Here is a 23,532-nt window from a genome sequence, read left to right as displayed (position 1 = left end):
CAATGGAAATACAGTCAGCTTCTGGGACTGGGTGATATCCCCTAGTAAAACAGGACCTTTGTGTTTTAATGCCAACTGAAATTGCACTTCTTTTAACTGTCCTGATTTCTTTTACTGTCCCGATTTCTGTTCGTATGCTTTTCAGTAACACACAAATACCATCATTGCCTTTGTATAAAAGGGCTGACTATTAATGTCTTCCTCCTCTTCACAGACTGTGAATAAATAGACTGTTTTCATACAGTCTGAAACTCTTACACCTCCTGCATACCATTTTTTTCTTAGAATAGTCCTACTAGTTTTGTGAAGTAAAGAACTATTTAACGAGAGTGAAAAAAAGTGAATAGTGTATTATTTTCAATATTCCAATCAATTAGAGCTTACATAAATATTTTTGTACATTTCAAATATGTTGTATTTTTGCTGCAGATACTAAAAGTTTTCTTTATTTTTTCAAGAACAAAGTAATACCACAGCTCTGAAAACGTATGTGTACAAAATGATTATGTGTTGAAGAATGTCATTTAGATTTCAATGCTTCATGTAAATAATCCAATTATGCAATTAGACAAAGCCTAGTTAACTAGGGTTAAAACGCACAATCAAATGGTGCACTTACTAGAACGTCATCTCTCACACGAGCATAATTAGGTTGCAAAATGAATCTATACGTAAGTGGAGTTCTTGTATTTGAAGATAAACAAAAATCAGAGATGAGCTATCATAACTTTAATCATCAAAATTTATAGTTCATAGAGACTAGGCTCATAAAGTCTTTTGAAGAGAGACTGTTTTCAGGCCAGAATCTAACGAAATATTCATTTTTTTTTCTATCCTGCCTCATCATGTGCCATGTTCAGAATGACACATTGAAGATATCTGTGAATCTGCTTTGTTGTCATTTACAAGTCATCCATTTTTTTTTCTATATATCTACACTAGTAAATCCTGATGTTCACCAGAAAACCTAACTGCAATAAATTTAATTGGCACATGTTTATACACAAATTATTTTATTTTCTTTGGGACTCACAGGGACCAGTCAGAAACTTCAAGAATGTGAGGAAAGGATTCTCCCTCTGTTTTTTCAGCTTGCACAACAGAAGATCGTGCCAATTAAATCAGTAGTCAAACCCTTCAGATATTTTCTGTCTTGAAAAATTCAGCCAGGAAACATGCCACAAGGATTCAAAAACCCACAAGACTGGTGGCTTTTGTTTTGTTTTGTTTTGTGTGTGTGTGTGTGTGTGTGTGTGTGGTTGATTTAGTTTGGCTTGTTTTATGCTGCTTTTTGTCTTTTGATTATAAAGCAGAATTAAACTGAACTGTGCACTGGCCATAATTACAGTAGTAATCCACTTCATATCTGTGTCTTGCTGGTTTATCCCTCTGTAATGATGGAAAACACCCACAGCACCCACTCAGGCAACTTCTGAAAACGTTTCGAGTGGTTTTCTAGGGCTAGATATGAGCTTTTATGAGATTAAGTCTCCCGCTGCTCTTTCGTACTCTACCTCTTCCTCAGAAGTACACAAGTTCACTCCTGCTTATGTTTTTAATCAAATTTTTGACCTTTAATTTCAGGTGGTTGATTTTTGTAAATCTTCTAATTTTTTTGTGGTAATAACAAAGCATTTAAAACAAATACTAGCCAGCAGACCAAACCTACTTTACGTCATTAATATTACCTTCTGATCTTCAGTGGGTCAGCAAGGTTTCATTCTGACCTGGCACTGCCTAAAAATCATTACAGAAGAAAAATACAAAGCATAACTTGGAACAGACTGCTCGAGGAGGCCTTGAAGTCTCCAGCCCTGGGGCTGGTTAAGAATACGTTTGAGAAATGTTATTCACAAATGAAACGCGTGGGCCTACTGCCACGCTAGACCCAGGGTGAAAGCTCTGGCTTGGAAAAAAAAACTGGGCCAGCCCCAGGCTCCCACTCGAAGCAGAACAGGCACACCCACCGTGCCTCTGAACACAGGTAACCAGGCCTGTTGAGGGGCTAAGGCGCAGGGTGCGGCTGCCCAGCAGGTAGCCACAGGGGGCTATGAAGTGCCCCGGCCCAGTCACGACTGGCTCGAGGTGGCTCCCAACGTCCGGTAATGGCTGCCCACCTGCCGGATGTCTGCTTGTGCCAGGAGAGTGCGGCTGGCAGGGCTGGAGGCCGCTGCTGCGGGACCCTGTGAGGAGGGTCTGAGGGTGGCAAGTGATGATGGCAGGGGGAGCTGAGCCAAAGAGATGGGGCAGACTTAAGGAGAGCCTTGGGCATGGAAGAAGCAGATGGCTCCTGCTCATTACACCCCCGGGGGTGTCTGTGGAGAGGTGTGAAACTGAGAAAACATAGGGTGCCTGGAGCCAGTGCCTCAGTGAGGTGCTGGCTTCACAGAGCTGAGCTGGGGGCAGGCCGGGGCCTGTGGAGGACTGTGGGAGCGTGTGGTGGAGGGGTGCGCTACGCACTCCCCAGTCGTGCTGCTCCTGCAGAGGAGATATGCCTGAGGAGAGCCAAAGGCAGTGTGTGCAGTGGGTATGTGTTCAGCCTGCTGACGTGGGTTTTGTAGGGACAAAGGGTGAGGTTTGTAAGAGATGCATGTTGAGTTTGTTATGCTGGTAAGACATTATGAAAGATGAAGAGAGAGTTCTCGAGGGTCAGTCAAGTGCCTTTAGCAAGCTGATGTTCTAACCATGCAGCTATCCTGTGGTTTGCTTCATGGCTACCAGGCCTTCAGATAATGAATCTGCATATAATAATCTGAGATTAATTCTACTTGACCTTTCTCAATTGGAAGCTCTGGTGCATTTGAGATGCATGCTTCCTTTCGCTAGTTTGTTTAAAGTGGGTAGAAAAAAACAAAACAAAACAAAAAAAAACCACTAAGGATTAAAATACAACACCTGGGAAATGAACAAATGCATTACTTTTATGTAAACTTTAAACCCAGCAGAGGTCAGTGCCATAGCCTGAAGCAAGCCTAAGGAGGTCTAAAGACACAAAACCTAATTATTGTAGTCATGCAATTGAAATAATGGGGACCTGAGAGTATGACCGAAAAACAGCTAGAAAATTAATGAGTAGGTTGCCTGTCATCCATCAAAGGACTGCCAAATGTCTTTACAGACGTCCACAGAAGACACTGTCATTGAGTGCAGGGGAAAGTGCAGACCAGAACACTATTTAAAGATCTGTGGCATGAACCAAACACACGGTGTTGCTAATGACTGGAGTTTGTGTGCCCACTGTGTATGGATGGAGTAATTAATCACTTTAAAATTACACAGTGGGAGATAATAATTAATAAAAGACTATGTGATACAGTGTATGAGGGAGAGGAAACATAATTTGCATCCTTTGGATTCAAGATGACGGACTGTAGGAGTGCCTTTTGGTCACTTGTATGTTTTTAAGTCCCTGTACAACATTGTGCTTGTTGTCTGCAGTGATTAAAATAGTTTTGAAGCAGTCTTTGCTATATTCCAAAAGCAGGGTCCTTGGACAACCTGCAGATCCAACGGTTACCAGCAGTCCCTGTGGTCCCCATAGTAGCTAGTGGCATATGCAGGAGAGAAAACTTACATGGACAGTTACAATTATCATCAATTTATCATCCAAAAGATTGACAAAACTTCCTGAAGAAAGCCCTCCTGTATTTACTGGTTTCCCTGGAGGCATTAGATAGGCTTAAGCAGAGAAAGTGAAAGAGACATTGGTGTCTTTATTGGTCTGGTGGCATGAAACCTGAAGTGGGCCTAAGTGAATTTGAGCTCCACGTCTGAGCTCAGCTTCCCTTCAGAACTTTGGTACTATCATCAGGACAAAAACCTATGTGTTAGACGGTCCATCAGCAGCCAGATGCTTCAGAAGAAAGTTTCAGTCTTCTTGTTCTAGGCTGGTGCTACATAACCATCCTTCAAGCCTTTTTCTAAGCCCTGATGCTAGGAGGTGATTTGAGGCCTTAGGTGATTTGAGGCCTGAGGCCTTTTCCATTCATGGTAGCTACTGCTATAGCTGTGTGGTAGTATTCTTCACACAAATGCATTTTCATGTGACTTTGGTGAGCTTACAGTCTGTTCATTGGGGCATGATACTGCCTCCCAGGTTCTCAGGAGCCACGGACTCTGAAGTGCATCTGCCATGTTTTTAAGATGCATCTGTGCTATAAAAAAAAATACAACCTTGCCTTTCCTTTGGGAAAGAGGTCATCTCTTGCTATAGGGCAGAGTGAACATCTCTCCTCATGCTAGCAAATGCTACTGTGAGTTCTCCCCCAGAAACTGAGGGAATATTTAATAAATCGAAGCTTCAAAGAGTCAGTCTAATTTGTGCCCAGTTGTCTGTCATTGTATGGGTATACAGTGGGAAGCTGAGTGAGGGAGTGTATGCTTTCAGCTTAGGGCCTCTGCATGTTATTGAAATATGAATAAAAATAATACTAAATAGTATGAAAAATAATACAGAAAAGGACTGGGATTTTCCCAATGAAGTAGAGGTTAGCTGTTGGAGTCTCCATTAGCAATATTGGGCTTTGATGATTTCAAGAGGCCCTGCATCAGCTCCTATGTATACTATCCCAAAAAGTCTTTTGAATCATAATTTGCAGTCAAACTTCTTGTGCAAAGCAACAGTTTGTGTTCTTGATTTTATTTGACACACATTTGTAAAGGTTTTTTTGAATTATCTGTTTTCAGCTTGATGAAAATCTTACCTAGTATGTTCTAGAGCTCTCAATATTTTCTGTAAATGCATTAGAGGGAAAATATTTCTTTAGGGAGCATTAGCACCATTAACAGCAGTTTCTGCTTTTCCACTTTCCAGGAATTTAATAACCTTCAAATTCAGACTTCAAAAAATGTCAAAACATGAGTGAAGGGAAAAGGACATTATATCTCTTCAATTATAGACTTGGGATATCACAGGAAACATGAGTTTGTCCCTTGGACTGAACAAGAAGGTTGATGGGATTAGTAAACTGAACATCATTCATGTGAATCATTTGTATACTATGTGCTTTTACAGAACATTACCCATGTAATAGCTGCACAGAGTTTATTAGCATGTAAGACAGTAATGTGCACAGTATCCTTTTTTGTTGGTGGTTTTGTTTTGTTATGCTTCCTCTTACAAACTAACCAAATATGTTAAAGCCCGAAGTTGGCAAGCCTTGCTATTTTTTTATGTGTTTATGTGTAAATTCAAAAACCAGCAGTGCAAGGATTGTCTCATTCTACCACTGCATACTGTATCTAGTAAAATAGGCTCCTCCCTAGAGTAGAGATTTCAAGGTGCTGAAAGAGCAATCAAACCATAACTGTTATGCAGTCCAACTCCACTCCCTCTGCTGGTGGATGTGTGTCTCCTGCTGTGTGTTAACAAAATCAATTATCATACTGAGGAGCAACAAGAAAAAAATCACTTTATGCATGTTTATGTATGTTTCTTGTCCTATATAAATATGGGCTGTAGAATTTTAAAACATTTAAAAGCAAATATCCTAACATCTGAATTATACAAAGTTGTCAAAAAAATTAAAAATAATTTAAAAAAAGAATGGTCTTTCATGCAAGAAATAAGCCATCCCCAGAACATATTCCGTTCTGAAAAACTGGAGCAGAAATGGTCAATGTGAAATTATAACAAGCTCTTGACCTTCCCTGGCCTTTTATGCATTTTCATGAAATGATGTAATTCATTATTTCCGCTGATGTGTGCAGAGCGGTGGGCCAGCTTACTTTGTATTCATTTATTCAGTCCAGAGTAATCTGTGTTTAATAGAGTGCTGGAGCGTGTCAGAATGAACAATTAAACCTGATTGTTATAGAAGACAACTTGCCATTATTGCCAACATTAGTTGTATGTGCTTTATTTTTTTAATAAAGAAGGGGTGTAGCAAGTACAGTGTATAATCCCCATATTAAAGTTGTACATTTTTTTATTTAGAATGCAGATACCTGTCACATACTTTGGATCGTAGCACTTTGCATTGAGCCCCAAACTGATTGATGATGTATACTATAATTTTTTGTTAAGTCTGTTCTGCAAGGGTAAGCTTACTGGGAAGACCGAACAGATCACTAGAAGATGGAGAGATCAGCCCTTCCATCAGCAAGGTGGAAAATTTTGGGTGAATATATTCTGCAGTACAGAAATTGAGTGTTTTTGATGGGTTCTCAAAGGAAAAAAAGATGGGACACTATTTCATGGACAATAGGTTTAGTAAATCCCTCTGTATTTTGGGCAAAGATAAAATTATCCAGGAGTACTTTAAATGAGTGGGGAATTATGTGTACAGGGAATCCGAAGGAGATAAGGAGGTATGGAAGAGACATTCTAGTGTGGATTACGGAAGAATAGGGTACAGTGTATGAGTTTTGGTACCCTCTCCTGTTCCAATATGGACTATAATGTCCTAGAAGTCTAAAATCTCCAGGAATTGCTCTTTAGTTCTGCCAGTGGGAGCCTGCACCTTTGGAATAGAAATATCTGACTTTTATGTTCACTGAAACCTTAAAATTTCATCAGCTTAATTGGAGCATTAGATTACAATGTTTGAATATAAGCATAAATATTACACATCTCTTGTGTCAATTTGGTTTTTCTCATGAGGGAAGTGCAGAGGCCTCTATGAATATAGAGCATGAGCAGGAAGGGAGAGAAATCGAATTTGGATCAAGAAATGTGTATGGTAAAGGTTCTACGTGGTCCAGATTTCAGTGCAAGTATGCTTGTTACTGTCTTCTGTAATTAATCCTCCATGCCTTTTTCACCTTCATCGTTACAGTAAGACAGCGTGCCAGTCTGTGCCACCCCCACAACAGCTACATGAGGAGGCTTGACTGGCTTGGAGGTGTTTTGCTGGTTTATAGCTTCTTTTTATCCTGAGCCAGCAGAACCTCAGTGTACCTCAATGCATGCACCATCCTCATCCATCTTTAACAGGAGCAACCATGGTACTCAACAGATGCCACAGCGATGAAGAGAGGTCCATGAGAGACCTTCCAGTCCCTTGTACCACTGGACAGGTGAATCACGTTGAGAGGAACTGGAAGTGTTTGGGGCCAGCTTCCCACAGAGGCACTCTCAGGATCCTTCATCCTCCCTAGTAAGTGGGGTAGTGGCTTTTGGAAAACCTAGAGTCTCATCTTTCCTCTTTCTTAGCATCAGCTGCTGAAGTGATCAGATTTGTCAGGATAAGAGAGGCCATTTTGCAGTTGGCCCACGTGGGTCACAATAGGTAACGCCCTGTCCCATGAGTGAGAATGAATGCATGGAGACAGATCAGAGCAGCTAAAGGTCAGTCATTAAGTGATATCTTAAATAATCACCAATCATGAGCTGTCATTTCCATACCCTGTAAATTAGCAGGAACTAAAGATGTTGTATTGCAAAGCAGGTTAGGGAGAGGGAGGCAGACATTGAAGAACAGTGAGTACAAAACATTTGAGTGTTGAAGACACCAAATGCAGAGCTGTTTGCCAACAATTCCCTGCCCTGGGGTGTTCTGAAGGAAAGAGAAGATATTTTGTGTCAAGAAGCAGGTGGCTGGAAGAAGTCCTAAGAGAGCCCTGTTATTCTGTGTCATCATCTGTGCCTGTATTTACTTCTTGGTGCAATGAAGCCTTATGAAGTAGCAACAGGAGTGGTGTCTGCTGTTTATGTGCTTATGCATGTAGACAGCTATGAATTTTTAAGATTGCAGAATGAAATTCATTTTGCAATAATGAAGATTTTATCTGAGGTAACAAGGAACACCAACTCAATGTTTCAATTCAGAGGGATGACACAGATAAAACAAGCCTGCAAGTAGCAAAACAGATAAACACGAGTAGGTTAAACCTGTTCTGTTAACACTATGAGATACAAAGTTATGAGAAAGGAAGAAAAGAAGTGCAAAGTGCTTATCAGCACAATGCATAACATCTCATGCATAGAAAACCGTAACTCTCATTCTCTTCCATTGGCTCCAGGAAAGCTACAATACCAGCACTGGAGAAGTTGCGAGGTACATTTTATGTGGTTGTGCAAACTGGGTCAAACATTGCGGAGGATTAGAAACAGTATGCTAGACCAAGTAGTAACCCCTCCACAAGGACTCTACCTGCTGTTTCTGTTTATTTAATTGTTGGTTCCTGCAGTGTCTTTCATGTATCAGAATATTTCAGGAGCTGGTATCTTCCCTCAGTGGAAAATACTGCTTGATGAATGGTGTTAGCGTACCAACAGGTACAGATTACTCTTTACAACTGATAAGACAAATCACAAATGTTTCTCACCTCCTGACCCCAAACTATGTCTGAGAGCGTTGTCCAAACACGTGAACTCTACCAGGCTTGGTGCTCTGCCCACACCCCTGGGAAGCCTGTTCCAGTGCCCGAACTGGAACTTTTTCCTAATGTCCATCCAGAGGACTGACACAGTTCCATGCCACTCCTGCTTCATGCCGTTCCAGGAGTTGTAAGCAGGTTGCTTTCAAGGTAAACTGTGACACATTTTCTCTAATATTGTCCACCAAAGAAAAATTTACAATCAGCAGACTACAAATTGTCAGCAAAAACATGAGAGCTGTTAAGGATTATATAAGGTGCTCATTGGATGTGTCTAGCAGATTAGCACAGTTGTTTAGAGCAGGTGTTTTGTTAATTGTGATATATTCAGAGCTGCATGCTGTGTTTGAAATGACCCATAAATGCCCACCTCACACCAGTGAGATGAGAAGACAGAGTGCACTGAGCTGTGAAATGAAGCAAGGAGGGGGGACGAGAGTGGCCCAAGATCTATTCACCTATGTTCGTTGCCAGTGTTGTCAGGGCAGCCTTTTTTCTACACCCCAAATCTCTGATTTTATTTGTAACCTTTCTTCATTATTTAGTATTTTGTAAAATGAGCTAAGCTGCTTGTAAGGAAACTTGTAGAATAAATTTAAACGAAACTGCATGAGCACAGAAGGTAGAAGATATGTGGGTTGGGGATGGAAAGCTTTTTGTTCATTTATTCCTTTTTTTCAAAAGACAAATAGTGCTACATTTGAAGAAAATGTTTCCTCATCGTATGTAGAAAACTTAGAGTATAGGTAAAAGGGGTTTTAGACAGCAGCAGCACATAGATCACAAGGTCTCAGAAGCACATTGTAGCAGAAAGGATGCTGAGACAGTTTCACGTGCACAGAGATTTACTAGCAGAGTCTGATGGAACACATTGACTATAATAGTGAGAGATATTTTTACAGAAAAATTTTACTAAAAGGGTTTGTTTCAGTGTAAAATTAAACCAAAAGTGGTTGGCGAGGCGCTCACACAGGGCCACCGGTGCAGGTGCAGCTTGGTGATTGCCTGCTGTGCTTCGGGCAGGTGCCCCACTGGCTGCCCCACTGTGGCCAACAGCACAGGTGGGGGGGATGAGGAATGACACAGGAGAGAGCTGCTGGGGCCACCACACGGGCAGCAGCAGGAGAGCAGCTCTGGGCAGCGCTACAGCTGTGCAGAGGCAAGGCTCTTAGCAATATAGAGGCTGAGGCAAAGGAAGGCACCAAAAATTGTGGGATATTGGCAATTTAACTCATGAATTAAAACTGATTCATACAAATAGGCTGCCCAAGAAAACTGAGTTCACAAAGGGAAAAAAAAAAAAAAAACAAAAGCTCTTTCTTTTTGTCTTTTTCTACCCAGAATACTTTGATATGTTTCTTCCTGAATTGTGTCTTCAGACAAAATTTCCTTTTAAAAGTAAATAAAATGGAGACAATAAATAAATAAATAAATAAGCCTGGAATTGAATATTTATTCAGTCACCAATTTTTTTCCCGTTTGTTTACTTTGTTGGCTGACAAACAAAGAAATCCATTTTTCACGCAGCTCTGGTACAATATTAATCATCATGAGTACAAACAGCAGAGTCTAAGCCCATGTCTATTCATACTGTTACACTGCTTCATGCTTCTGCATACTGAGTAGTACCTACTCCAGAAGTAAAGAAAATGAGGCTGTGTGTGATTGAACATTTGTATAAGGCTGGCACTTTCAGGTCAGTTAGTTACTCATGGGATCGCAGATATTAACATTGTTATTTTGGCCTTAAGTGATAGTAACAACAGTTCTCTTTTAAATACATAAACCTTACTCTTTTTCTTTTCTCTCTCTCTCTCTCTCTCTCTCTTTTTTTTTTTTTTTCTCACAGGTTTTCAGGCATGACTTCTTGTGGCTGAGAACTCACTACAAGATAAAGAGGTACGAATTATAGCAAGGCAACACAGGTGGAAAATGCAAACAATCTTTGATGCGCAAGCACAGAAAGGTTTTAGTGTTAGAGTTTAGGGTTTCTGGAAGTGTGCAAAGCAAGGAAAATGCCATATTGCTCCTTGCCTGCTAGGTTTCATTCTGAGTATCAGGCAGGCTTTTCAACAGTGTTGAACAAGAGCATCTTCAGGGGAAAAAATGATAACATTTGGCTTTTGAGCTCTAAGATCTGCTTTTCTACAAACACAGGCCACTGTATCCTCAAGCACTAAAGTATAAGCTGACAAAGTAAAAGCATTCAGGTTTCCTTCCATCACGTGTTCAAATGTTCCAATTTAGCAGCTGAAACTACTACTTATCAGTAGTTTGCTGCTTTTTCCCAGAAACCCCAAGAATATAGGTAAAGGTCAGTGAGAAAAATCTATAGCCAAAGAAATGTCCCAATTTACACTCAATTTCTGCAGGCCATCTCATAGGTTAGGTTAGCATTCATTACTGAAAGCAGAATCTAAGGTCTAGACCAGAAAGACCAAAATCTTAAGTCCTGAATAGTTTTCATATGAAACTTCCTTGGAAGATATTTCTACAGCAATGCAGGAAGAATGGGAGATGTTCAGACGTGTATTTGCTCAGGTTGTGTGTTGCTCATATCATCAAAATACAAAACAGTTAAGAAGAGTAGAAAGGCTTCTCAAGGCTTTTTATGTCCTGTGTTTTGGTAACATAGGTACTTCTGAGCATGGACATTGATATTGATGAACAGATGGGTGTCTGTCAGTAAGTTGGATGAGTGTTGTACATCTATTGAAGAAGTGATACTGTGACCTCAAAGAAAGCTACCTGTTATCTGTTCTGTGGTAACAGCCAGTGTTTGCATTTATTATCAGCAGCTAGTCCAGAGTAGTTCGGTCCACACTGAAAGCTTAAACTAAGTCCTACGTAGATTGTATGTCTGAATAAAAGATGCTTGCAAAGCAACAAAGTCTTCATGAACCTTTCTGGGTGGATACATTCTGTTTGCTTTAAATAGGCTTATCTACACAGGAAATTTATGATGAACTTGCTCAAGAAAAACTCTTCAAACCTTCATACAAAAATAGGTACTGTGTTATGATAAGTAAGAGCTGAAATCTAGCAGATCAAGAGTGAAAGGAGGGGCAAACAATACGTATCACCAGTGAGGGCCCACCTTTAAATCTGAACGGAAACTAAAGTAATAATAAGTCAAGTATTTTGCCAGATGGGGAAAAAAAAATAAATAAAAAAATAAATAAAAAACACGGAACCTAGCTACACAAGCATAACAAACTTTTCTCAATTGCATTGTCTTTTTTAGGCCTGAGCAGCAACAATAATGCCTCTTGTAAAAGGTCAATGCAATGGTGTTAATTAGTCTCAGAGCTGCATTTGTGTAGCTGTTTGCAGCTGAGGTTATGTCCGTCAGTAGCTAGCTTCAGGAGACTGACGCTATAAATAGATAAGTACTAAGAGTACTGGTTGTTTCGGAAGGTTTTCTGCTACCTAAATGTAAAACATTTCTGCTTATGTTACTTCTTTTTCTTCTAATAATCCAGGGGATTTGAGGCTTGGCCTTGGGCAATGGGATATGCATAAGGTTCACCAGCTGATAAGCAGCCTTAAGAAGCATCATGCCTGAGGCTGTGGTTCGATGATACAGTAAATTCAGTTTTCAGGCTCCTAATATCACTTCAGAAACGTCACAGCTGTGTGAACTGGTGTCAGCCACACTGATGCCTCAAGATTGTTTAAAAATACTCAGCTGAGTGAACTTTTTGCATCCGGTTTGACACTGCATCAGACTCCACTTGCCTGCAGCACTCTAACTTCAGTTGGGATCTGGTGTCCAACGAGGGCAAGAGCATAATCCCAAAGGCAGGTATTCTAGATCAGGATCCAGTTTTACATTACAGCTGCCTCAGAGTACCAAGATGCTGATGCTAAAAGAGTAGTTCTGTTCCTTCGTCTCCCATCCGTAGCTCACTCCCACTGCCACTGGTATCACACCAGTGTAGAACTGCTATTTCCAGCACAAAGAAGGGTAGTGGGAAATGCACAGGACTGGGAGGTGGATCAGTAAAGCATATTCTGGCACCAGCTTGCAGTAGCATCAGTGAAACTGTGATGAAGCACACCCTAAACTCAGCACAAGAGCAATGTCACGTGTGCTTGAATCAAATTTAATCTGCTGTGCTGGTGGATCTGGGACATTTAGTATTGATGACTGCAGAACCACACCAAAGGCACCTTGGTGAGTCGGAACTTTTCCAGTGCACCCTGCTTGCTGTAGGCAGGGAGTCTTTTTTAGTGCCTTGTCTAGCAAGTAATTACTGCCCTGACTGTACTGCCTTTTTTCATTTCACTGGTGATGGTGACTACCCTTGTCCTTCCAGTCCAACTTCTGGTGGACAGAGTAGGTGAGCACCACTGTTTAAGCCAGAATCTGCTTCAAGCATCCACCTAAGCTGCTTTTGAAAGACTATTAAAAATGTAAACTTTTTCAGCTCCCCAGTCTATGTGCTAAAGCATAGCCCAGAAGCTGTTTTTGTTGTTGTTGTTTGTTTCACAATTACAATAACTCCTCTTAGCACCAAATTGCTCAAGTATGTTTGTCTCGGAGGAATTTATTAGTTTCTGAAGACTTGCCATTTATTCACAAATAGCATCCCGATGTCTTGAAAGCAGCAGTCAAGAGACAAAAAGAAATAAATAGACCAAACTTCCTCCAGGTTTTTCCCCCCTGTTTATATTTTCCACCTTTCTTGACATTTATAAAATGTTACAAAACTTTCTGCCAGAAAAAGTATAAACTACATTTACAGTATAGTTGTTTTGTTGATTACAAAAACATTGTTGCAGTAGCAGTAAAGCAGTAGGCTTGTAAATCTCCTCTGTATACTTGGCTTTCATTAGATTTCATGAAGTGACAGTTACCACTCTGAAAAAGTACAATATTTTCAAGGAAAGATGCAACACATATTGCTTCCAAGCCTGTTTCTCACAGAAAGTCAGTCAGTTGTCACACTAAATCTTAACTGGAGATTGATGAGGATTGGTGGGAAAATCATATTTGTCAGAGAGGTGCTGGGTCATGCAGTCTTTTATTTTTCAACAAGGGCACTTGTTAGACAGCATCAGTTACAGTCACTGCACCGGTGATTGTTTTGGACAGTATACGAGCTATATGAGCTCTGTTCTCCTTTGCACATATTCTGAAGATCCAAGCAGCCCAACTAAGGTTAACCAGCTGCCAAGTGGTCTTAGCTTCTGTTGCTGTTGGTTTGACATCAGCAGTTTGTAGCCTTCCCACTGGGTGTGAGTCACTGCTGCTTGCCGTCAGCAAAAGAACAAGCAGCAGATTCCAGTGAATTTGGATTTGATACTCATAGTGAGTGCTTCATTGATTCCGATGTACTGTATTTGACTCCTCATTAGAAGATGGCCTGTTCTAAACTACCAAAAAAAAGAAAAAAAAGATGAACAGTGATAAACAGAGTAAGGAAGGAATCAAGAATGTATCAACTTTTGTGCAGATATACACACATAGTATTAAACATTAGTATTAACAACGTCACTCATGAGAATTGCTTGGTTGGTTCCCATCAAGGACAGTATTAAGTTTTCACTGTAGAGCTAAGAGTTTCCCTCCATAAAATTTTGAATCAAATGGCAGAATTTGGTGTTAAGGTCCAAGAAAACAGAGTAACTAATTCCACTCTTACAAAGGAAGTAGATGTTGACAGGAGAAAATGCTGTGCTAGAACCTGGTCTTAAAATCCTGTCTGTAAGGCTGTGGTTGCACAAGGGGAATATGGCTTTGGTTTTGCTTTACTTGGCTGCCTGGTCAAGAACCAGCTCCAAAGGCTAAGCCAGAAGGCTCTGAACAGTATTCTTATTCTGAGCATGAAGCAGAAATAGTATTACCCACACTGTTTATGGGTTTGTTTAGCAGCCCAATATATGCTTGCAGCTGCCTGCAAAAGACACTGTCAAATTCCTATTGTAGCCAGTGAGTACTAGGTCCCATTGGTGTGTACGTGGGAATTCTGGAGTATTTTCTACGTCGTGCAGTATTGCTCCAGGGACAAAATCTCTAGGAAAAATCTGAGCTTCTGTCAACTGTCAGTATAGACAGGAGGTGTGCAAAATGTCTAAAAATGAACATGGATCTTTATCTGTGAAACTACAGAAGGAAGCAGGAGGTTTAGTTCTTAATGTTGCAATCATCTCTCTTCAGCTTCCCCTATTTTGTTGGTTCCACAGAGACCTGTAATATTTGTTTCTGTTTTGCTTGGTTGTTTTTTGTTTGTTTGTTTGTTTTTGTATTAACATCAGTTTTATTTTAACTTGTTTTCAGACTGTTAAGATGCAAGCACTAGCAATAAAAAGTAATTAAAAGAACAAAAATGCCTAACTTATAGGGAGGAATTGGGTATATAATAAGGTTTCAAATAAATGTTCTGAAGTAGGTACAATTTTAAAGTAGTTACATTTTAAAACTCTACAAGAAAATCCTTTTTTTCCCTCCCTGTAGTGAATATTCTGCAGAGTTGTATCCTCAGTGAAATTTCAAAGTCACCAAATGCACTGCTATTCAAAGGAACATGATTTCAGTCTCTGTTTGAGGACGAGTGTGCTGGAAGTGCATCATCCAGATAAACGGGACAAGCCAAATCCTGAGATTAGTAAAATGGCATTGTTAATTGTCAAGATGATGCTGAATAGACAAAGGCACTTAATTGTTGTGTTTGTGCTCCATTGAATCATTGTCTCTTTGTGTTGTTTTTAATTTGCTTTCTACTGTAACTCATGAAACTTACATTACTGCCATTAAGGTGAATTTTTTGAAGCTGCATCTGCTCATTGGTTTGCCGATTCCCTCTCTTGAAATTAGATTGATGTAGTGTTATATATTCATTCCTATCTAATGACTTTTCCAGAGCCCCAGAGTAAAGAAAATGGGTTTCATTAATTTCCCTAATAGCATCACTGAAAGACATGTAATGTGTGAAGTTAAAACTTCTTTTGTTTTTAATCTCTTAATGATCTTTTTTCCCTTTGTTCAGACTACTCTTAGTTTTACAAAAATAGAGAGAAATAAAAATGTCTCTTGGTGGATTTGTAAGGGAAGCGAGACTTCAACCATTTTGGTGGAAATGTTTCATGGCATCTTTATGTTCTCTACTGATGTTTATTCTGCTATTCAGTCCATTTATTGCTCCATAAATTGCAATGTGTATGGTTTCTTTTATTTTTTCTCCCAACCCAAGTAAAATGAAGACCAAGTCGTTCAGCCACATCCTATTTGCCATCCTGAATTTGTGACTTGCCTCTGAGTAAAGTGTAGAAGTTCTGCTATAATAACAGGAGTTATATTAATTATAGTGAAATCAAGATCTGCACGTTTCATTTGTCCTGGCCTAACTTCACATTGGTGAACCCATTTATTTGACACACTAATTTTTTTACTAAATGCTTTTTTTGCTGAAAAATGAGTTAACATTATTACAGTTATGCTGTGACTTGGACAACATGGAAAGGGATAAATACCTTCAGAACAGGCTGTTTGAAGTTATGGTGTGAGCCAGCCCCAGAAGTCAGGTGTTTTTGTGACTTAATTGGAAGATGAGGAGTAAACAGTCTTTGTTTTGAGGTTGTCCTAATCTTAATTCATCAGTGAAGTTCATTCAGTCAAAGGTTGAGGTTAACCTAATCATAGGCTTCATCGTGTCAAGGCCAATAGTTTATGATTATTTCATGTGCTTTTTTTAATGCAACTTAATGCAACTTAAACTTGCATTTTAGCCAGTAAATGGTAACTAGGTGATAAGCCTCTGTCTAGTGTTGCAGAAGTTTCGTGTGTCTACATGTGTCACCACTGGCGTTTCATTCCCAAGTTTAGCACTGAAGAAAGAGGAATCTCTCATCATCTCTGCAATGTAATAGTAAACTTTTTGGGGACCTATTTCATGGATATCTGAGTATTTAGCTACACTATAAAGTGGAGTGAGATACGGTGGAACTCCAGACTACCTCAAATCAACATATTTGGAACTACTAAATGACTTCCCTTACTCAAATACCAGGATTGCAGACTCTGTTATGGCCTTTTACTGACATAGTTTGAACTTGAATTAATATATATTGACTCAGGAGCATTAACATGCCACACAGAGCCCAGCAGGGATGCAAGGCAAATGCCAGAAATTGAGGATGTTGCCAGCACTGCAGAGATTGTTAATTTTGAGCTTTCTGGACAAAAGGCCACTGTTTCCTCGATGGTATAAGCTCCAAGGACAACAGACATGAAAAAGCCCCTTCCCCCCCAATCTTTTTTTACACCTGGACTGAAGACCAGATCTAGTTTAGGAGGTGCAGTAGGCATTTCGTGTAGACTGTCCTAGTCCCTTTAGCAACTCTAAGTTTGACCGTCATCAGTATGCTAAAATTAAGAATGGAGTCCAGGCTTTGTCATTAAGCAGTGCTATTGTGAGACAGTCACCCACCCTATAAGTATATCCTCTAGTCAGGAAAAAGGCACGGGAGGATAAATAGTGGGCAATCAGAGACTGAGCATTATACATCAGATTTTCTCAAGGGGAGAGGGAGGTGTGGTTATTCACCTCTTTTGAGTCATTTCTGACTCTTGATTCCACCTCTATTCTTGTTTCCAAAGCTATCTGAAATTTCTCTTTCATCAGTTGAGAATGCTTCATTGTATTGCTCCAGCTTACCTGATTTTCTGCAATGTTTTACTAATTTACAAATTTTAAATTTTAGCACAACTTTTTTTTTAATGCCATTTAGTCAATCTTTTTCAATGAAAATTCACTGTTTTTGGAGAGTGGTAAGCACCAATTGACCTACATTTCCTATCTTATTTACTAGTCAAATTATGTATTTCAGAAGCTTCCTTGACGAGCTCTCTGGTCAATTCTTGCATGTTCCAAGTCTGACAGAAGAGTCAGCTCATTAGTGCACTGTCTGTGCTTGTGTAGAAAGTATCCTATTTTAGCGTGATGTGTCTGACATTTTCTTTCAAATTGTATAATAGAGCAGGAAAACCTAATCCTGAAATTGGTCTGCTCACCATGTATAATGGAAAACTGTAATTATACCATCCTGAATCCAAATCTATCGTGCATTTGTTAGAAGTCCCACAAGTCTACATTACACACTAATGAATATTTCAGGTATGAGCTAAAGGAAACAAAGTTTGGGAAGTTTTATCCACAGAAAGACAAGCAGAAACTCAGTTCTGAGTAGTTTGGTTCCTGGTTGTGAATTATCATGGAAATATGACAGTGGCAGGTAAATCTCACAGCAAGAGGTACTGCAGGTCATGCATTCCATGAACTTCATTGATTAGGTTATATTGTGATTTGTGGTGATCCAAGCAATGTTTCTCTTCATTTAATGCTGTGAAGTTCTACGTGTGTTTCTCCATAACAGCTTTGACCATTTTCCTTAGTGCCATATGACCTTATCTGTTTAAATACGTTATAGTTATTAATAGTTGTATCCATAAGATTAAAAGTTATAACAACCACAAACACATACTCAAAGGGACATGAAGAAACTGGTCTTTGAGAAACAGTTTTGGACCAGGGAGAATATATCTCTGCTTAGCACTAGTGCTTCATGTCCAACACCAGCACAAATCTGAATCAATGCCTTCACTCTTTTGCTAAGGAAAGTATTTCCTACTATTATACAGAAGCAGTGAATGGTGTTCAGTCTTACTCCAAAGCAGAGGGTCCATACAAGCCATGTTACCAAGGTATAGCCAGAGAAGGAACTTGAACAAAAGTTCCTTCTTCCTCTTTCTATAGAAGAATTAACTGCATTATGAAGGTGAGAAGTACCGTGTATTTTCCACTATTGTATTATTAAACAAATGTGCTGTCAAAATTAAAACTGCCTAATGCTTTCCATTGCAGATTCAAATAAGTAGTCTTTTATGTGCCTTTTAAATTTCTGTCCTTATACACATCTCTGTAAACCTTTTGCTCTATTTAACCATCAAACTACAGAGCAGATGCACAGAGTTTACTGCTTTTCTTTACTCTGTGTCTTTGTAAATCACATCCTCAGCATCTTGCTATTGTGTTTAGTTGTAAGGATACTTCTAAGAGGCATTACTAAATTCTGCCACACTCCAGGATCTCTTAAAGGAGAAAAAAGGCAAGAGAAAAATTACAACACTTTTTTTTTTATAGTTTTCCTTTTTTTTTTTTTTAACTTAAGGCATACTTGAAAGTATGTAATATTCTTCATTTACAATTTTATATCATCTCAGATAGTGATCCCACTCAAGTCTGAAGGACAGAAATTACAAATTTTGAATCTCTTCCGTCCTTTGTTTTACCACATATGTAAACTAATGTACACAGATTACAGTAACATTCACTGTATCCGTATGGTTTGGCCACTGAATTAATTTAATTCACTAAGCCACTGAGGTGTTCATCATGCCTTTCAGTTCTAGAAACACAAAGTGGTTCAGAACTGCAATACTCAGTTTTTGTTTTGAGTGTGGATTTGGAACATTCTCAAGATGATGTATTTGTTCTTGAATATCTAGTTTATGTCAAGACTTTACAACCAAATAGAAAAGCTGCTTTGACTCCATATTCAAACACCTCTCTCTTACATGACAGGGTTTTTGATCTGCCTGCACTAGAGATATAGAAATTAAGGTTGCTGAGAGGATAAGGGTAGTATTGTCTTCATCTAAATCAATTTTTTACCTGAATATTTAAGGTATTTTTGAAAATACAACATTAAAGGGTATGCTTCTGGAGGGAGTTGTACTTGTCTTTTTGATTTCTTCCAATGAGCTGAGCTGAAAGGTTGCCTCCACGTCTTTTTCTCGAGGCAGAATCTTGTGGGTGGGACTTTGACACCAGAGTACTATGGCTCATCACTCCACACTCCATATTTCTGATGGCTAGGTTTTTCCTTTTTTTCTTTTCTTTTCTTTTCTTTTCTTTTCTTTTCTTTTCTTTTCTTTTCTTTTCTTTTCTTTTCTTTTCTTTTCTTTTCTTTTCTTTTCTTTTCTTTTCTTTTCTTTTCTTTTCTTTTCTTTTCTTTTCTTTTCTTTTCTTTTCTTTTCTTTTCTTTTCTTTTCTTTTCTTTTCTTTTCTTTTCTTTTCTTTTCTTTTCTTTTCTTTTCTTTTCTTTTCTTTTCTTCTCTTTTCTTTTCTTCTTTTCTTCTCTTTTCTCTTTTCTTCTCTTTTCTTTTTTCTTTTCTTTTCTTTTCTTTTCTTTTCTTTTCTTTTCTTTTCTTTTCTTTTCTTTTCTTTTCTTTTCTTTTCTTTTCTTTTCTTTTCTTTTCTTTTCTTTTCTTTTCTTTTCTTTTCTTTTCTTTTCTTTTCTTTTCTTTTCTTTTCTTTTCTTTTCTTTTCTTTTCTTTTCTTTTCTTTTCTTTTCTTTTCTTTTCTTTTCTTTTCTTTTCTTTTCTTTTCTTTTCTTTTTTTTCTTTTCTTTTCTTTTCTTTTCTTTTCTTTTCTTTTCTTTTCTTTTCTTTTCTTTTCTTTTCTTTTCTTTTCTTTTCTTTTCTTTTCTTTTCTTTTCTTTTCTTTTCTTTTCTTTTCTTTTCTTTTCTTTTCTTTTCTTTTCTTTTCTTTTCTTTTCTTTTCTTTTCTTTTCTTTTCTTTTCTTTTCTTTTCTTTTCAAGCCAGCTGTCAAGAATAGCTGTGTTAAAACAAAAAGCATTTTAGGAATTGGAAAAAAGGATTAAGGGGGCTTATTTAAAATTGCAAGAAGCCATCAATCATATTCAGTTTCACAGGAATATACTCTTTCTTAGAAGTTAGGTTTGATAATTTTCATATTAAGTTACAGAGATTTAGATACAAAGCACCTCTCATTTTCATTTGTAACCAGCCTGGTTTACATCTTCTTGGAGTCAAAATCCCTTGTATCCCTTACGGAAAACTAAGAGGGGCTTTAAACATCTCGCCTCTTCCTTGTGTGCTTGCTGTACAGCTGAGGTGAGGACAGCATGTGAAGTTTTCCTTTCCTTCCCTTCATACTGTGCTACTCCCAGCAAGCAAGAGCACACAGAGGCTTTCAAAACAGTGTATAGACTGTCTATTGTCCTTCAGTCTTACTGGCTTCTAATGATTCCTGTATTTCACGGTAATTCTTATGCTTTTATAGTAGCAGCCATAAAGTGGTGTGTTTTTTTTTGTTTGTTTGCTTGGTTTTTTTTTTTTGTTTCTTTGTTTTTTGTTTGTTTGTTTTGACATAGGAATTAATAATTATTGCAAAACACTATTTCATCCTGTACTATTCCCTGGTGAAAAAAATACTGATTGGCATTCTCATATTTTTCCCACCTCAAATAAAAATTTCCACAAACTATGTTAGGCAATTTTTTTATAGCTTTTGTTTCATTGTTAACAAAATATTTAGAAACAGCATGGATGTTTTTCATACTTAGTCATAATTTCTTCCTTAAGTTTTGAAAAAGTGTAAGAAAGTATTTATTAGGCTATAAAAGTAATGTTCTGCTTGTTTAAGGTCTCATACTTTTTCAAGTAAAAGTGTTTTAATTATTTTTTTTTTTTGGCTAAAATAACATCTTGATTTTATAATTTTAATGAAATCTTTATTTCATCTCCAAAGAAAGTAGCTCAGAAGATCACTAACACTATTTAAGATATAGATCAGGGATATGCAGGAGAAAAACAAACAAAAAACCTAGTAAGGAAAATCCTATCAGATTTGTCTAGAGATTGAGTTGATCCAACCATGAATCAATTTACGTAAGGTCCCATGGCATTCTAAAGACCTTGATCTGAGCTCTTCAAGTTTTACCCAAGTTTATGAAAGCAGAACTGCCATTTGGTTCTCTGATCTGTGGTGAAAGACAAGTATACAAGAAAATAATTTTTCACTGTATGTCAGACTACAGTTGGACTGGCTTCAGTGGAGGCCATTGTCATCACAGGATAAGTACCTTACTTGAGTGTTGCAGTTTTATGCTGCAAGACAAAGGCTACACATTTACAATCAGTCACATCTGTGCTACAGTACTGCACCCATCTCTGCTGTAACAGAGCAAGGAAATATTGCAATGGACATCAGCTCACTGCTAATCTTTGTCACTGATCACACCAGCTGATAGTGCTACAAAAATACTGATATGGACTTCAAGTTTAATATCTCAAGAAAGGATTCCCTGCAGAGATGTGTCAGCTTTATCAGCCCTAATTTAGATAGTAGTTGAACCATCTGAACTTGATTTGTGTAGACACAGAAGAATAAAAATCAGTTAGCAGGCAGTTTACTTTCATTCCACTTCTCAGCTGCATTGGCTGATTCAAGTGACTGCAACCTTATAAGCAAGAAGAGACTTCATTTCTTTTATGAACCCAGATTCATATGCACTGTATTTTAATCTAAGCCTCGCAGTACTTAGGCTCACAAGGAGATTACTAAAATGAATATAATCATTGGATTATAAAAGGAGATAGAAAAGTTAAATGATCTGAAATATATTTTATATGAGACTTTCATTTTTCAATAAACCTTCAGAAAACAAGTCTTCTCAGTTAGAGGAAGGAATATATTACTGCAGTGCAGGAGGTTTCAATAACTTCAGCCACTCACAAAGGATTATTGAGACATTTATGACTGAGGGAAAATGTTCCCTGTCAAAATAAAGTGAGATATGTTTTCCAAGATGCTAGCCCAAGCAACTGCTGGAGGGGTCAGAAAACTTGTTTGGGAAGCACTGTGCATTAGCAGTTCCTCTGGCAACTTTAGGTGAAGTGAAATAATGTGAAATGTTTGGAGTTGAACCTCATACACATAATCATGTACACCACCTCTGCTTACTGTGCTGTACTTCTGTTCCCGTTCTTCATAAATCCCATCATATCTCTGACTTTTGGCACCCCCATCCTTTACAAACCTCCTTTGGTATAAAAGACAGGGCTCAAAGTCCGTCTCTTAATCCTAGATGAATCAGGTTTTGAACATTGGCTGATTTCAGCTCGGAGTGGGAAATATGCATTTAACTTCTTGTGCTCTGGATTTTCTGTTGATTTTGTTTTTCATTATCCACTGACTAATATTATAAAAAAATATATATATGTAAAAAAAAATCCTCCAGAGCGGAGCCAAAAGCATGTGCACTCTTTCCCAGTTATAAATGTTCTTAACACAGGCACCCACAGAAAAAAATCTAGAGGCCTTTCCCTTTTTTCCCAAGACTTGAGTTTTTCTTACCTGGAGTGTACTATGAATCCAATGTAGATGTCAGCACCCCAAGAACAGCTTTGATTCAAGATCTTAAATTGTACGGGGAGGAGCAGGAGCTGAGCAAGTTCCCTTGGCTAACTCCCAGCAGCTTATCTCATAGCACCTGCCCTTTGTGTCAGGGAATCCAGGAAACTCTGTGGATCAAATTGCTGGGGCCAAGAAAAGTTGAACACCCAAAGGAGCTATTCTGTACCTGGGCCTAACTGGCCCTTTACTTCCAGTAAAGAAACATGAGATAAGGAATAAGAATTAGATCACAGACAAGTGCCTTAACTGAAATTCAATCTGTATTAGAACATATTTCTTACCTTCAAAAATGGATTTGAGATAAAGAAGATGGACCCTGTTTACTCTTTCCCATAATTCTGTGTATTACTTTAGGTCAGTTCACCATTATTTGTGTCCTGCTTTCCAGATGGTAAAATTATTTAGATACCTCAGTATATGTAGGTACAAAATTAATTAGGATTTTCTGCTATATTCATAAGATGCAGTCTCTCAAAGAAATTCCTATTTGCGTTAGAAAAGCAAATAATATTCCCTCTGATTATTTGAAGACTTAATCAATATACAGGATACGCTTAAAGATCTTGTTTCTTTTACCATGAATGCACAGAGAACATCAAGTATTTTAAGAGAGTAGAAGGAGAAAAGAGGGAAAGGCTTAAAATTTAACATCTGACAAGCAGCCAGTCTGTAAACTGTTAACAAAGCTTAAATGAGCCCAACCCATTTTGTTGAATTACAGTGCAATGCATCATAATGGATATTGGCAGCACAGAGGTGTGCTACTGAGACAATATATACACTCCACTGTGAAAAAGACACTGCAAATTAAAAATCTGAACCTACTTCTATAGAAATTAATGGTAATTTTGTCACTGGTTACAAAGGAAGCAGGGTCAGAAATCCAATTTCTTGCTATGTTGACTCTACCTTCATTAGTGGCAGAGGGTGAAGGAGGGAAGCAGAGGGATGACTTTTTATTTGTATCTTGCCAACTTTACTTTTCCC

At 38.4% G+C, this 23,532-nt stretch overlaps 2 long non-coding RNA genes across 3 annotated transcripts in view; one reads left to right on the top strand and one right to left on the bottom strand.

Annotated features, from left to right (window-relative positions):
* LOC106034214 (uncharacterized) overlaps window positions 1–1,829 on the bottom strand; it is a 155,654-nt gene extending 153,825 nt beyond the window's left edge. For both annotated transcript variants that reach the window (XR_001205864.3, XR_001205863.3), the window contains exon 1: window positions 1,689–1,829. This is a non-coding gene — a long non-coding RNA (uncharacterized lncRNA). The remainder of the gene's footprint in view (window positions 1–1,688) is intronic.
* Window positions 1,830–2,428: 599 nt separating this feature from the next.
* On the top strand, window positions 2,429–15,320 carry LOC106034213 (uncharacterized). The gene is made up of 4 exons (XR_001205861.3): window positions 2,429–2,527; window positions 6,935–7,097; window positions 10,169–10,218; window positions 14,780–15,320. It is a non-coding gene; the product is annotated as an uncharacterized lncRNA (long non-coding RNA).
* The last annotated feature ends 8,212 nt before the right edge of the window (window positions 15,321–23,532 follow it).

The sequence above is a fragment of the Anser cygnoides genome, chromosome 6, assembly GCF_040182565.1.
Source record: "Anser cygnoides isolate HZ-2024a breed goose chromosome 6, Taihu_goose_T2T_genome, whole genome shotgun sequence".
Taxonomy (NCBI): domain Eukaryota; kingdom Metazoa; phylum Chordata; class Aves; order Anseriformes; family Anatidae; genus Anser; species Anser cygnoides.
Note: the sequence above shows the minus strand (reverse complement) of the source record. Positions and strands in the feature narration are given on the sequence as shown.